At 47.8% G+C, this 14,355-nt stretch overlaps 1 protein-coding gene across 1 annotated transcript in view; it reads left to right on the plus strand.

Annotated features, from left to right (window-relative positions):
- Positions 1-12,458: 12,458 nt before the first annotated feature.
- The window catches only part of TMEM9 (transmembrane protein 9), a 36,930-nt gene continuing 35,033 nt past the window's right edge, over positions 12,459-14,355 (plus strand). Inside the window, 1 exon segment of the mRNA XM_021928767.2 lies at positions 12,459-12,593. The gene's annotated coding sequence lies outside the window, so the exon portion shown is untranslated.

Consider the following 14,355-nt stretch of genomic DNA (forward strand, 5'->3'; position numbering starts at 1 on the left):
GAGATGCAACAATGTGACACAATCCCCCTGACTCCAGCGTGGCTCCTTCCCTGGATCATCTGTCCTCTTTCTGGCACCAATTTCCCACATTCCCAGCAGCCCAGCCACACACAGCTGGTGGTAAAGATCAGCCTGAAACCTCATCCCTGCCCAGTGGCTTGGCCGTGGAAGCAGAACACCACGGGCAGAACAGGCTGAGGGCTGGGCAGGGAGTGGCTGGGACTTGCTTGGCACCTCAAGTCCTTGGGAAGCCCAGCCATGGGGAGGAAAGGTGGCTGACACTCCCCTGCCTAAGAAACATGGGGACAGGACCCTCCCCTGAGGGCTAGTAAGGAGACAGTTCCTGCCCACAGGAGGCTTAGCCTCAGGCTTCCACCTAGGATGGCAGAGGCAAAACCTCAGTCCTCTGATTGAGGAGACACCATCTCCACTATCAGGTCACCATTAAGTTGTATCTGTCATTGCTATGGTTGGCTCCGACAGCCAGTCCTATCTATGACAAGCAGAAATGGAAGCTCACAGGTATCATGCATCTACAGCGGGTGACTGTGCAAGGCACTTGGCACTGTGCAATTCTCTCTTTAATTATCTCACTCCATTTTACTATTTCCACTGTGGATTGTAGAGAGGTGTTTGTGCATGCTATAGCTTCTGCCTAGCTGACTCATCTTCAGATTGGTTTAATGTGACCTTTGTCCAATGCAAAGTAACTAGCACTTACTGTCATTGCAATTATCTCATCCATCTTTAGGGCATGTATTGGTTTATGGGCTCTCTCCCCACGTAAAATGCAATTTAGATTGCAAGCCCCATGAGAGGAGTTCTGTCTTGTTCACTGACTTTGAGAATAGTGCTTGGCATTCATTTATTAAATGAACAAGGCCTGAGAGAATCTGCAAATAGTTTACCTGACTCTAATTTAAGAGGGAGTAGGGGAGGGCAAGGAAGAATAGATTCTTTACCACCACAACTTGATTTTAAGTCTGGAGATATTTGGAGACTCTTCTGTAACTGTAACTATGAGAGGGGAGAAGATGTCTATTAAGGCTTTGTATAATAAAACTGGAAGACACGGAAGAGAGAGGTTCCACATAAAAGAGAACAATGAGATTCTGAGTGAGAATGGAATTACACACTTTAGAAGCCAAGTTAGAAATGTGGCTGAGCTGGGCTCAGTGGCTCATGCCTGTAATCCCAGCACTTTGGGAGGCCGAGGCGGGTGGATCACCTGAGGCCGGGAGTTTGAGACCAACCTAGCCAACATGGTGAAACCTCGTCTCCACTAAAAATACAAAATTACCAAGTCATGGTGGTGGGTGCCTGTAATCCCAGCTACTTGGGAGACTGAGGCAGGAGAATCACTTGAACCCGGAAGGTGGAGGTTGCAGTGAGCCTAGATCATGCCACTGTGTGACAGAGCAAGACTCCATCTAAAACAAACAAACAAACAGAAAAACCATGGCTGGTCCTTAAAGCTAGGGGCTGAGAGTTGGGTCATGATGTAGGATTAATAAAGAAACTCTCTCTTTCCTCAGCTCTGACTTTTGCATTACCACAGTGTTTTACAGTCACCAAATGGCTTACGAAAGTTGTCCACCCTCCCAATTCCTGAACAACAATGGAGAATTGGTCAACAACTGAAGACTTAAAGGGCTCCACGGTAGAAAGCCAAACTCACTTCTCTATTGACTTTCGTTTGAAAAGAACAACTGGTGCTTCAAAGATTCAATCAGAATTTGTGATGCAAAGTGTTAAAACTTCCTCAAATATTTAAACATTTCCAAACACAAGTACAAAAGAGCAGCAAAAGGAAATAACCATTGAGTGCTGGAGTAACATCAGTCACTCTAAAGTTAGAACCAGGATTTGGGGTGTGTTTGGTGATACGCAAGGCATTTGGCTCTATGCAATGTGGAAAACCTTGCTCCGTGAGGTCTTTCTGTTTTAAATTTGCATCTTTTTTTGACTTCCCAAATGTTTTTACCACAATTAATCCCTACTCATTTAATTTCTCAAACATCGCCCCAAATAAATATGGAGTTTTTTTTCTAAAGATTAAATCCCATGTTCTGGAAGGTTTGTGCCACTGTCAGAATCCAGTGAATGACAGAGTTCAGGTGAACATGAAGCCCTTTACCAGGGCTTTATGCCCTGGCTAAGTGCCAGGTGCCATGCTGGGCTTTTAATTGTATGGAGACCTTCAATCCCACAACCCCTCTGTAAGGTGGGATTCTTATCCCTGCTTTACATATAGGAAACCTGGGACATGAGAGGTAAAGTAAGTTTAGGTGACAGAGTAAGCCCTGATGAATGCAGTGGCGGATCTGGAAATGGAACTGGCACACAAGTCTCCTGGCCTCTCAAAATTTGGGCTCCTCCATTTATAAAACAAGAAACCAACATGTGCATGACACCAAGCCTGTTCTGTTCCTCCCTCCTTCTGGAGAACCAGAAAAGATGGAAGAAAAAAGAAGGGAGTAAGGGATGGATGGAAGGAAGGAGAGACAGTATGTGGAAGAAAGAGAGAGAAAGACAAACCTAAAAAAGAATAAGAAGAAGGAGGAGGAGGAGGAGGAGGAGAAGAAGAAGGAGAACAGAATTCCACCGGAGGAATGCCATTAGTACCAGTCAGAGAAAAGACGACAAACCCTTTGGTTTGTTTAGCTCAGTGACATGCTTTGGTGCTGTTCTGTCCAAATGCCCAGACAGCATCAACCAGTGATTTCAGGCAGCCAGAGCATGCTTCTCCCTCTTATGTCCCAGCTTCCCTTTTCCTGAAACTCCCATTCCTCCCACTCACCCTGCAGTTAATTCTGGAAAGTGCCTCAGGCAGTCCCTGGGCTAACTTAGACAATATCCCAGGGGGCTACCTGTCAGCCTAGGTTGTTAGATGCTTGCTCCTGGGAGATTGACTGAGCTGGCTGGATCTCACTAATGCCCAGGGCGGAAAAGGGCTTTGCTGCCTGGTGACTGATTTGTGTTCCTGGAGGAACTCGATCAGGAACCGCTTGACAGCGCGCCAGTACGGTGGCTTCACAGAACTGAGAACCTGAAGACCTGAGATCCATTCTTGGTTCAGTCTTGTGTCCATCCTGAAGATAGTTAACACTGGTGTTCATCTCCATGCTGAAGAAAATTATCTGAGACTGTCTTTCCCGTTTCTTCTCATTGCATGGGTGTGATCTGACCCACATGAGTGGAAAATGGTGTCCTGAGCCTGCTGGTTCTCTCCTGGGGCTTTCTTGTCTAAAGAGCTTTTCACTGTCCCCTCATGATGGCTCCACTGATGATACAATGAAAGCTTTCATTGGCATCTCCTGAATCTCCTAGAGTGCCGTGAGTGCCCTCTCTACAAGAGGCTGGGAGCAGACTTCCCAGGTGCTACCCTCTACTTTATTTTAAAAACTCGTGGGGATGAAAAACACTGCTCTTGCATTCTGGTAGCATGAGAATTTAAAGGAAGAGAAATTTTCATTTCCTGGTTGACTTTCTGAGATCACTTTAAACTGACCATAAGCTAAAAGGACCAAGACCATAAGCTATGGTAGAAATGAGAATTATGAGGAATTTGGTACAGTGGAAGGGACCTGAACTGTCAACAGTATCATATCCTGGTCCACACTGGGGGACATTTATGATCCTCTGGAAGAATTGTCATGGAGACTATCTCAAGATTTACAATTATGCTGACATTTCCTAGTCATGTGACTACAGCCTAGTCTTAAACTCACTGAATGTCTGTTTCCTCATTTGTAAGAAGGGATGACAATATTATTAGTGGAAGGAGCATGGACTTTTGAACAGATCTACCCAGGTTTAAATTCCACTTTTACCACCTGGAGGCCATGAGCCTGGAGTGGATGGAGCAGAGGGGAGATGGGAGGAGAATTATCAGAGAGTGAAGGGGCCAGTGATCACATTGGGCTATAAGGCCATCCTAATGACCTTGGCTTTTACTCTGAATAAGATGGGAAGCAGTTGCAATGTTTTGAGCAGAGGGATCACAATTTGTAACTCATGTTTTTAAGAGACTGGCCTGGCTGCTGGGTTGAAAATAGACTGAAGGGAAAAAGGGGTGGAAAGTAGGAGACCCAGATATGCAGCCCCTGCAATAATCTAAAGGAGAGAGGATGACACTTCGGACAACGATGTCACAGTGGAGATGGTGAGCAGGTCAGATTCTAGATGTACTTGTAGGTAGATTCTAAGGATTCACTGACTTGTCACAGTTTATCATTATGTAACTAAGTAGTTATTTTTTTAAGAATTTGTCTAATCTACTAAACTGAATACTCTATGGGGCAAGAATCGTATGTGTATTTTATGCACCGATGAGTTTCCTGTGTTGAGCTCAGTTCAGCAATATTTGATAAAGGAATGAAACCTGAACATCTTGAGAAGCTGTGTCTGCTGTGCCCCCTCTGTCTCGCCCACCCTCTCCACTTCTCTCCAGCAATTCTCTGACTCCACAGCAAAGTGACAGGTTGGTTGGAGCTGAGGCCAGAGAGGAATTGCAGCCACAGACAAAGTGGGAGAGTGGTGGAAAAGGGGTGATGGAGGTGGAGGGGAAGGAAATATGGAGATGAGAAGGACATACTCAGGCAGCAGCCTGAATAATCACAGGGCCAAAGAGAGGGAGGAGATGGGAGAGTCACATGGAGGAGATGGGAGAGTCACATGGAAGATGGAGGCTGGGGCCAAAAGAAGAGAGAAATGGAACCTGGGCTTTTCTATGGCTAATGTTAGTGTAGGTGCTCCTCTGAGATCAGTCCACCAATGACATTGATTCACTGGCATGGTAGGGATGGACTTCACATCAGAAATACTGGGACCCATGGAGTTGTTAGCTTGTGCTCTTCCCTGGGCACCAATAGTTGAAGGTCTATATCTGACTTCCTCCTCTTTTGTAGCCTGGTGATTCTGGGACAGGGTAGAAATGGATGAGGGAGGGTGGAGATATTGGGGTTGAAGAGGGTCTAAGTCTGTTTTATGCTGCTGTAACAGAATACCACAGGCTGTGTAATTTATGAATGATAAAAATTTATTCGGCTCGTCGTTCTGGAGGCTGGGAAGTCCAAGAGCATGGCGCCAACATCTAGTGAATGTCGTCTCATGATGGAAGGCAGCAAGCAGAAGAGTGCATGAGACAGAAAGAGAAAGGGGGATAAACTTATCCTTTCTATCAGGATCCCATGTCCATGATAACTAACCCACTCCCAAGATAATGGCATTAATTCTCCCATGAGGGCAGAGTCCTCATGACTTGACCACCTCTTAAAGGCCCCACCTCCTAATACCACCACAATGACAATTACATTTCAACATTAGTTTTGGAGGGGGCATTCAAACCATACCAAGGGGCGTATGTATGTGAGAGCAAAGCTGAAGGAGGAGAATGGTGCACATGGAGGTGCATGGCAGGGCATGAATGCACCTCAGGGACAACCAGAGAGCAGACCATGCTGGGGTCTGAAGGGGAAAAAGAGAGGGGATCACAAGAACGGGGGGCACAGAGATACAGGGATGCCCCTCTTCTGACCCATGTCATCTTCTTTTTTTTTTTTTTTTTGAGACAAAGTCTCACTCTGTCACCCAGGCTGGAGTCCAATGGCACAATCTCAGCTCACTGCAACCTCTGCCTCCAGGGTTCAAGCAATTCTCCTGCCTCAGCCTCCTGAGTAGCTGGGATTATAGATATGTGCCACCACAACTGGCTAATTTTTGTGTTGTTAGTAGAGACGGATTTCACCATGTTGGTCAAGCTGGTCTTGAACTCCTGATGTGATCCGCCTACCTCAGTCACCCAAAGGGCTGGAATTACAGGTGTGCGCCACTGTGCCCGGCTTTGTCATCTTCTTTTTAAATTAGTGATCCTCCCTCACCAGGCCATCACGCACCATCCCTGTCTTCAGCAGGGATTCACACATGTTCACAGGCTGTCTCATAGCTCTGGCCACAGCCTACGCTTACCCCCATACACAGCTCACCTTGCTACCTATGACATATACGTGCACACACTCCTTGCTTTCTCCACTGCCTCGCCCATAGAAGAACTTCACACATTTGGTTGTCTAACGTGTGTGTAAACACATGCATACATACGACATACACACACACATCTAGGCACCAGACAATTTAGTCTTAAGATTGTAAGTCCTGCCCTGAAATGTGACACCTTTCTTGCCTCATCATTCTTCTCCTAGGTCTAATCTGGAGAGAGAAAATTCTGGTGATACTAGAATTTTATTCTAGCCCAGCATACCTGCAAGAGCCTTATTGTAGTCCTTCCAATAGAAGGTCCCCTTTGCTGCCTCTGAGCCTATTTTAAAGTCACTTAATCTTTAAATCTGAATTTAAAGATTTAAAGATGCTCTGAATCTGGATCTCTTTCTTTTTGTCAAGTGCCATTCTTCAAAGCTTATTAAAGAACTGTCTCTGCCAGAAACCTTCCCTGGTTAACTATTCTTGACTCAGTTTCCTCCTGCCCTCTCCTCTCTATCTCCCCCTCCATCTGCTGCCATTCTAGCATCACACGAATGCCTTCCAGAGACCAGGCCTGCATGTCTTATCCATTCCCCTCCCCACCCCCACCCCCCGCCCCACACTCAATACACAATCCCTGTGAGCTCCCTAAGGAGAGGACGGTGTCTCCTTCTCCCTCTGGTTATCCCCACAGCACCTCAGCCTGGGTTCTGCCCAGGAATTACTCAGCCCTGGGTGTTTTGCCAGGAGATGGGATCTTTAAGGGCAGAGACCTGAGCAGACTAAGCATATCACATGTTTACCGAATGACTGCCTGAGGAATGGAGAGGGGTGTGGACAGGACAGTCAGAGAGTGGCCAGCTCAGGACTACAGGTGCTAGGGTGAGGCTTCTCACCCAGCAAGGCCAGTCTCAGAACTTGACACGGACCTCCCCTACTAAATGACCTACAGGAGGTTGCCCTTGACTGGCTGGAGAAGATTTAGTACCTCTCCAGCTCTAGCAATGAATGAGCTGCCCAGGCTGTTAATTGCCTTCAGTTAATTGTTAGCTTTTCTGCCAGGGACACTGGTGAGGAGAGGAGGTGAGAAGAACCTGGAACTACGGGGAAGGAGGGCAAGTCTTAAGGGCAGGGGGTTGCGGAAGCTCTACAGTCTAAAGGGGACCTGGGCAAATCAAACCCCTGTACTGAGGGCCACCCCAGGAGGTGAGAGGCCAGAGGCCAGAGACAAAGAGCCAGGAATAGAAAGAGATGTATATATTTGCTTGCAATCTATTTTTAATATCCCATAAACATGCTTTGCTCATAACCAAGGCCTAGCTGAGCTTCCAAGCAGGCTCATTCCAGCTGCCCCCCAAGAATTCCTCAAAGGTTATCCCACCAAAGTCCCAAAATCCTGAAATCAAGAGAATCAACAACTCCTGAGACACAGGTCTGACACTATCCAAGGGCTGTGATTGGGGCCATTTATGGCTGGCCCCAAAGAAAAGGGTGAAAATAGATCAAGACAGATTTTCCAAAGAGATAAGGAGAAGAGGGCATGGAGGATGCCTGAAAGGGCTGGAAACACATCTCTCCTTCCTCCTCTCCCGACCCCCTGTCCACCCACAAGTTGGGCACTGACCAGCCTGGGACGGCAGAGCTACCACCTCCAGTGGCCCCAGTGAGGGCGCTGAGGAACACAGCAGTGTGGCTAGAGCAAGGCGGTGCACAGAAGGGAGGGTGGGCTGCTATTTGAATTCAAATTCTCACTGGCTCCTTTCACCTGATTTTCTTCAACTTGTGTTTCAGTTTCCCTGACTCTTCAACACACATCTGGGCGCCTCTCCTCCTTTCTGGGGAAATTGGGAAAGTTGGTATGATGACATCTGGAAGGTTCTTGCTGCTCCTTGGGAGACAGTTGCTGAGTCCAAGGGGTATTATCAGAACCCTTAGGCTGCAAGCCCAGCCCATGTTCCCCAGCTGGTGGGAGAGGAGGGTTGGGGGTGGTCTGCAGTTAATTTGCAGTGGTGTAAAAATCCTAATCCCAGTTACAGTTGGAATTTTCTGAAGAACACAATGAGCTCAGGAACACCCCTTTCAAAAGAAAACCCCTCAAACTACTCCCAAGGTAAACATTCACTCTACCAAGGGTTCCTTCACACAACAACACAGACAGACACACACACACACGCACACAAAACAAAACACTGTACCTTTGTACTTATTTTGTATGTATGTATGTATTTATTTTTAGAGACAAGGTCTCACTTTGTCACCCAGGCTGGAGTGCTGTGGCACACTCATCATCGCTTACTGCAACCTCGAACTCCTGGACTCAAGTGATCCTCCTCCCTTGGCCTCCTAGAGCTCTGGGTATACTTTCATACTTATGAAGGGGAACTAAGTCACGGAGAAATAATATGGTGCTTAAGAATAAAGGGAGACAGGAAGTTCCCCTTCCAGGAGGAGTCCAGGAAAATATTCCTCCCATCACTTTCCTCTCCAAATGAAGGCCCACTGAAACAAGGTGTCTGCCTCTGTTCAAACAATTCTTGGAACATGCGGCACACATACTAATAGGAACAGAAGCTGAAAGGGAAAGGTTGGTTCTATAACCACAGGAAAGGATCGTGGCTCTCTCCAACTTCTTGTAAGGTTTACAGAGAATGTGATGGACGCGTTCATTTTCACAATAGTTAAAGGAAAGTTCTGCCCACTGACGTGAGTGAAATTCATTAATTCATTTAATACATATTTATTGAGCTACTTATGTAGACCAGATATTGTGCAAGATGCTGGGGTCCTTGTCCTTACAGAGTTTTCAGTCTAACTTACATTCTAGCGGAAGATACAGGTGAAACAAGTGATCACAGAGAAGCAAAACAAAGGCTTTAGTGGGAGACTATGAATCACAGCTCAATGGGAGCACATACAGGAAGATCAACCGAACTGAGGGAGGAGAGCAATCTGAGGAGGCTTCCTGGAGAAGCTGACAGCATGAGAAGGACTTAGCTAAGTGGAGAAGATGGAAGAAGCAGCAGAGGAGACAGCATATGCAGAGGCTTAGAGGTGGAAGAAAGAGGGATGCCCCAGAGGAAGTGAAATAAGTCCATTACATCTGAGGTAATTCCTCGAGGTCCCTCCTCACCAAAGACCTCCCAGAGCTGTTGGGCACCCTGTCCTGAGCAAAAATCACCTCACCAGCCACACACAATCTAATGAGGTTCTGCTTCCGGATTTCTTTCGAAGTGCATCCAAAAGGCCTAGTAAGCTGCTGCTGCTCCAGCCGGAGAAGATAAACGCATTCGTCATTGAGATTTGTGTGGGTCTCCTTCCTTAGGGAGAAGGCTGTCTGGGCAGGTCAGGACTGAATACAGTGGTCAGAAGACCTGTGGGGGCCAGGTGCGGTGGCTCAAGCCTGTAATCCCAGCATTTTGGGAGGCCAACGCCGGCAGATCACCTGAAGTCACAGGTTCGAGACCAGCCTGGCCAACATGGCAAAACCCCATTTCTACTAAAAATACAAAAATTAGCCAGGCATGGTGGCAAATGCCCGTAATCCAGCTACTTGGAAGGCTGAGGCAGGAGAATCGCTTGTACCCAGGAGGTGGAGGTTGCAGTGAACCGAGATCACTCCACTGCACTCCAGCCTAGGTGGCAGGGTTAGACTCCGTGTAAAAAAAAAAATGACCGATGGGTCTCCTCCTCCCTTTTGACACAGCACCCCACAGCTCCATTACAGAAGAGCAATCTTGACCCTTGATTAGTGCTCCCCAGTGGCCTCTGTCCACCGATGACCTCTGGTGGGAGGGGTGAGGGAGGTGTCCCATGCTTGTGCAGGTCCAGCCAATGGCAGTACACAGAAATTGCCCACTGCTGCCTCCTGGGGTGCCCACCCAGGCCCCAATCTTAAACCACTTCTATCAGAGACCAGCAAACTATATGGCTCACAAGCCTAACCTGGTCTACAGTCTAGTTTTGTAAATAAAGTTTTATTGGAAAAAGTCACATTCATTTATTTACCTATCACCTGTGGCCGCTTTTGTGTTCTAACAGCAGAACTGAGTCGTTGCCACAGAACTTGTATAACCTGCCTAAAATATTCACTATCTAGGCCTTTACAGGAAAAGTTTGCAGACCCCTGAGCTAGATTATCTGAATACTTTAAATCCTTATATATGCCCCCAACAAATCCCTGAAAGCCTTCCCCCAGAAATTCCATTTCACCAAATGCCCCAGACTTATAAGTTGTCAACGCTGAAAAACATTGACAAGAAACATGAAGAACCCCCTTCTATGGAGATTTGTAAGAAGAGCTCTCAGTTGGGCATGGAGGAGGAGTCATCCAGCTGAGAAACAGGAAGTGGACTTTTTTTACCTTCTAGCCCTCTGTGTGAGCTGAGACCAGATGATGGAGGGATGACGTGGAACGTTATAACAAAAGATTATGAAATCATAGCAGCTGTGAGAGAAGCATCAGATGGAAACAAGAAGGGCTGGGTCACGGGGAGGCCAGGGCTTCTGGAGGAGCAGGAAGAGGGCTCCAAGCTCAGCCCTCATGACTCATGAAATAGAGAGGCCCTGTCAAGTGATGTCTTCTGATGGCTGCCTCATCAGCAACCCTAATCCTGCAGGGTTTGCACACTCCTCTTCTGTCCCACAGCGACAGCTGAACTCAGTCAGGAGGCCCAGACTGGCCTGTTGGACAGTACAGAAAGAGAAGCAAGTGAAGTCTGAGAGGGAGGAATTCTCCAGGGGGGGACTGGAGGATTGTAAATCTGCAAGGGCCTCCAGAGGTCATCTTGGTCACCCCTTCTCCAGCAAGAGCTGCACACACCCAGCTAGAGGGAGGGAGGATATTTTGGGTGGATGGAGTCTGAGGCTGACAACTAGACTGTTAGTAAGTTCTTCCCAGGTCCATCCCTGCTGGGTGGCTCAGAGGATGCACTCTGGAGCCAGAGGGTCTGAGTTTGAATCCCAGCTCTGCCACTTCCTTGCTCTATAACTTGGATAAAATAATTTAACCTCTCTATTCCTCTGTTTCCATGCTTGTAACATGGGAATAAAATGATATCTTGATGTTTGGGGCAAGGCCTTTCAAATTCCAGAGTATTCATTAAGCACCTAATGTGTGCCAGACACTGTGTTAGGCATTTTACTCAGTTTGGGTCATTTGGAAGGACTCAGCTGGAGACAGTGAGACACCATTTATATGTGCCAGTGTCTTCATGTTGGGAGCACTTATTCCACTGTCTTCTTCCTAGGACTGATTTTCGGGCCTCAAGGGTAACTGTAGGAGGTCCTTCCCTGGTCACTCCTGCCTGCGCCTGCCCCTCCTAATCATGGCTGGACAGTCCCTGTCCCAGGCTAAGCCAGCTGCAGTTGGCTGTGATTAATGGCCTCTATTAACAGCAAGTTGTAAACTGATAAAGTACACAGTGCCCATGAAAATCTCACCTCTGCTAAATTCCACACCAGTGAGTACTCACTCCTTAACCCCTGAAACCTCCTGCCTTGCCTCGTTTGAGAGACATAGTGACAGAGAGTACCTTTAACCAGAGGAATTCAAAATGCTTTGGAAGCAGTAAACAACTCCATGAATTATTTGGGGGAAAGGCCCAAATCCTAAAACCTGGTTTCACATGGAGTGGAGCCTGGGGGAGATGAGACTAAAGTCCAGGTCAGGGAAAGTAGTTTCAATCAGCCTCAAAGTAATCGCAGAGCTGCCTCTGGCCAACAGCTGTGTGCCCTTGGGTAAGTCACTTTCTCCTATCTGGGCCTCGCTTTCCTTATTTGTTAAATGAGAGGTTTGGTTCAAAATGATTTCCGGTCTACTACTCTACTCAGCAGACTTAAGAGTGGTTCTGATCACAGGAATCTTTACAAAAAAATTAAAAAAAAAATCACACTCCAGGCCTTAGTCCCATTCCTTCTTTCCCTGAGAGAATCTCTGCAAAGCAGCAGCCCTCTTCCACCTGGTCATCCCCTGCCTCTCTACACTCATCCAGCCAAGCAATTAGGTTGGTTTCCTTCAAGTCAATTACCACCATTAAAAAAAAAACCAAAAACAAACAAACAAAAAAACAATGAAATTGGCATTCGTTGGTGAGCAAATGTGCAGGCCAGACAGGGATATGAGATCCACAGTTCAAACAAACCCTTGCACACTCCTGACGTGTTTTTTCCAAACACTCTTCGGAGTCTCAGTTTTATCCTTAAAAGGCAGAGAGATGCACAGGTTTTAGCTTAACCCACTGCGCAGATGAGAAAACTGAGGTCCAGGGAGACCCCATGATCTAGGGCGAGCGGCAGGTGGGAGATTAGAACCCGCGAGGCTGCCGCGGCCTCTGCTCCCTCCCCGCTAAGCTCTGTCCCACAATGCACCCGAGAGCAGGAGCCGAAAGCCTCTAACACCCACAGATCCCTCTATGACTGCAATGTGAGGTACGTAATCTCTCTCGTGTGAAGTGTTTATGTGTAAAAACAGCGGATTAGTGTCTCCGTGCTGCTATGTCTTCTGGGATCAGCAGGACCCAGCCTCCTGCCCCGCCCTGGGATGCGGAGCGGTGACCTCCAGGCGCGGTAAATCGCCGCGGCGCCCGGGACACAGCGACCAGTGCACCCCCGCGGTGAGTCCCGGCGGGCTTTCCATGACCTTCGCCTCACGCTTCTAGCTCGCCGCCCGGCAGGGGGCCTGGGACGTCCTCCCAGCCGGGATCCATCTCAAGCCCTCCCACCTCCACCCGCCGCCCTCACCGCCTCCCGCCCCCCGCAATCCTTCCAGGCTTGGCCCTCGCGTGGGGAAGGACGGAGCGAGCGGGCGGCTGGCTGGAGGCCCGAGTCTCGGGGATTGGTTACATTTTTCCCTGGGTTAATTACCACGGGGAGGGAATCTGAGCTGTGCCTGTCTCGGGCACAACAAGCCTTGTCGCCTGGTGAGAGAATCTCAGTCTTACTCAGGTAACACCTGCTGGCCCGGGACGGAAATGTTCTCATTCTGGGAGGCGCCATCTCCCACAGAGGACTGCAAACGCCCCAGGCGACCTGGACCCGGACTGGAGCCTCCCGTGGTGGAGACTGGACAGGGTGGCGACGGGATTGGACGGCTGGAGTGTGGGGGTCACTCGGGGGTGGGGCTAGGGCGGGGCACGTTTGGGCTGCGAGGCCCGGGCCTGAAAGGAATCCCTCCTTGGCCAACCCCACCCTGTTTAACCCTGATGCAATGCACTTGCCCTTTGCGTTTACCCGGGGGCAAACATTTAACCTTTCCATTTTTTGCGCTGACTTAATGAGTCTCGGTGTCTAGCACAGGCCTTGACACATAGTAGGCATCCAATATCTGTTTGTGAATGCACAAGCCCATCAGCGTGTCTGTCTCCTAGGGGAGTCGTGTTCTCAGACTTGTCAGCATTTCAGCACCCAGTTATGACATGTCATGTGGGCTACTACTGGTAAAAATGTGAGCATCCAGATGAGTGCATTTTTCGCTTTTAAAGGTAAGTTGAAATAGATTGAAGATTATTTCCATCATAATGCTGCTCACTCTCTTGAGTCTGATGTGCTATCATAAATGGGAGAGAAAAGGGTGAAGGTTGTAGGGGACATGTTATTTGGTCTTGTTCTAGTAATAGCTTTTGATTTCATCTTGGGGAATGACCTTGGGCTGACAATCAAGGTGTCCTGATCTTCTTGCCAGGAAGCAGGCTTGAGGCCAAGTTAGGTCCAAGGGACTGACTCTGTCATCTGGACTTTGAATGTTGAATAGTGACCTAAGAATAAGGGAAAAATCCATCACAGCCAATGCACCTCCATGGCATACCAGGGGAGGACGCTCTAGTTTTGGCCTTCTTCAAGTCTTGTTCTTCAGTCATTTCATAGATTATATGAATTTCCCACTGCTTTCCAACAAACTTTTTTTTTTTTCTTTAAACGGTCAGTTTCTGTTGCTTACGACCAAAGCACCCTAACTGCAGGAGTCACAGCTGAAGATTGGGAATATGTAACACTACCTAGCTTCTCTGGGCAGCAACTCAGTAGATTGTGTTCAGCGCTAAATAATCCTTAGTCTACTCTATTATTTTACAGATGAAGAACTAAGGTTCCAAGTTCAGTGACCAAGTCACGGTCACACAGCCAGATTCACAGGATCTCAGAGTTAAAAGGGAACTCAGAGTCATTCATCAAACTTTTCATCTGATATTTACTTTCCCTCTGAAATAGCTTCAGCAAGTGCCCATCCAAAAAAAAAAAAAAAAAAATGTGTGAACACTATCAGTGACAGCAAGAAATCTCTCTGGGCAACTCATTCCTCTTCCACATGACATCACCTCAGATAGCCAAAGACTGCTATCACCACCAAGATTTTTCTTTCTTAGGACAATGTCCCATTTC

The sequence above is a fragment of the Papio anubis genome, chromosome 1 (genome assembly GCF_008728515.1).
Source record: "Papio anubis isolate 15944 chromosome 1, Panubis1.0, whole genome shotgun sequence".
Classification (NCBI taxonomy): domain Eukaryota; kingdom Metazoa; phylum Chordata; class Mammalia; order Primates; family Cercopithecidae; genus Papio; species Papio anubis.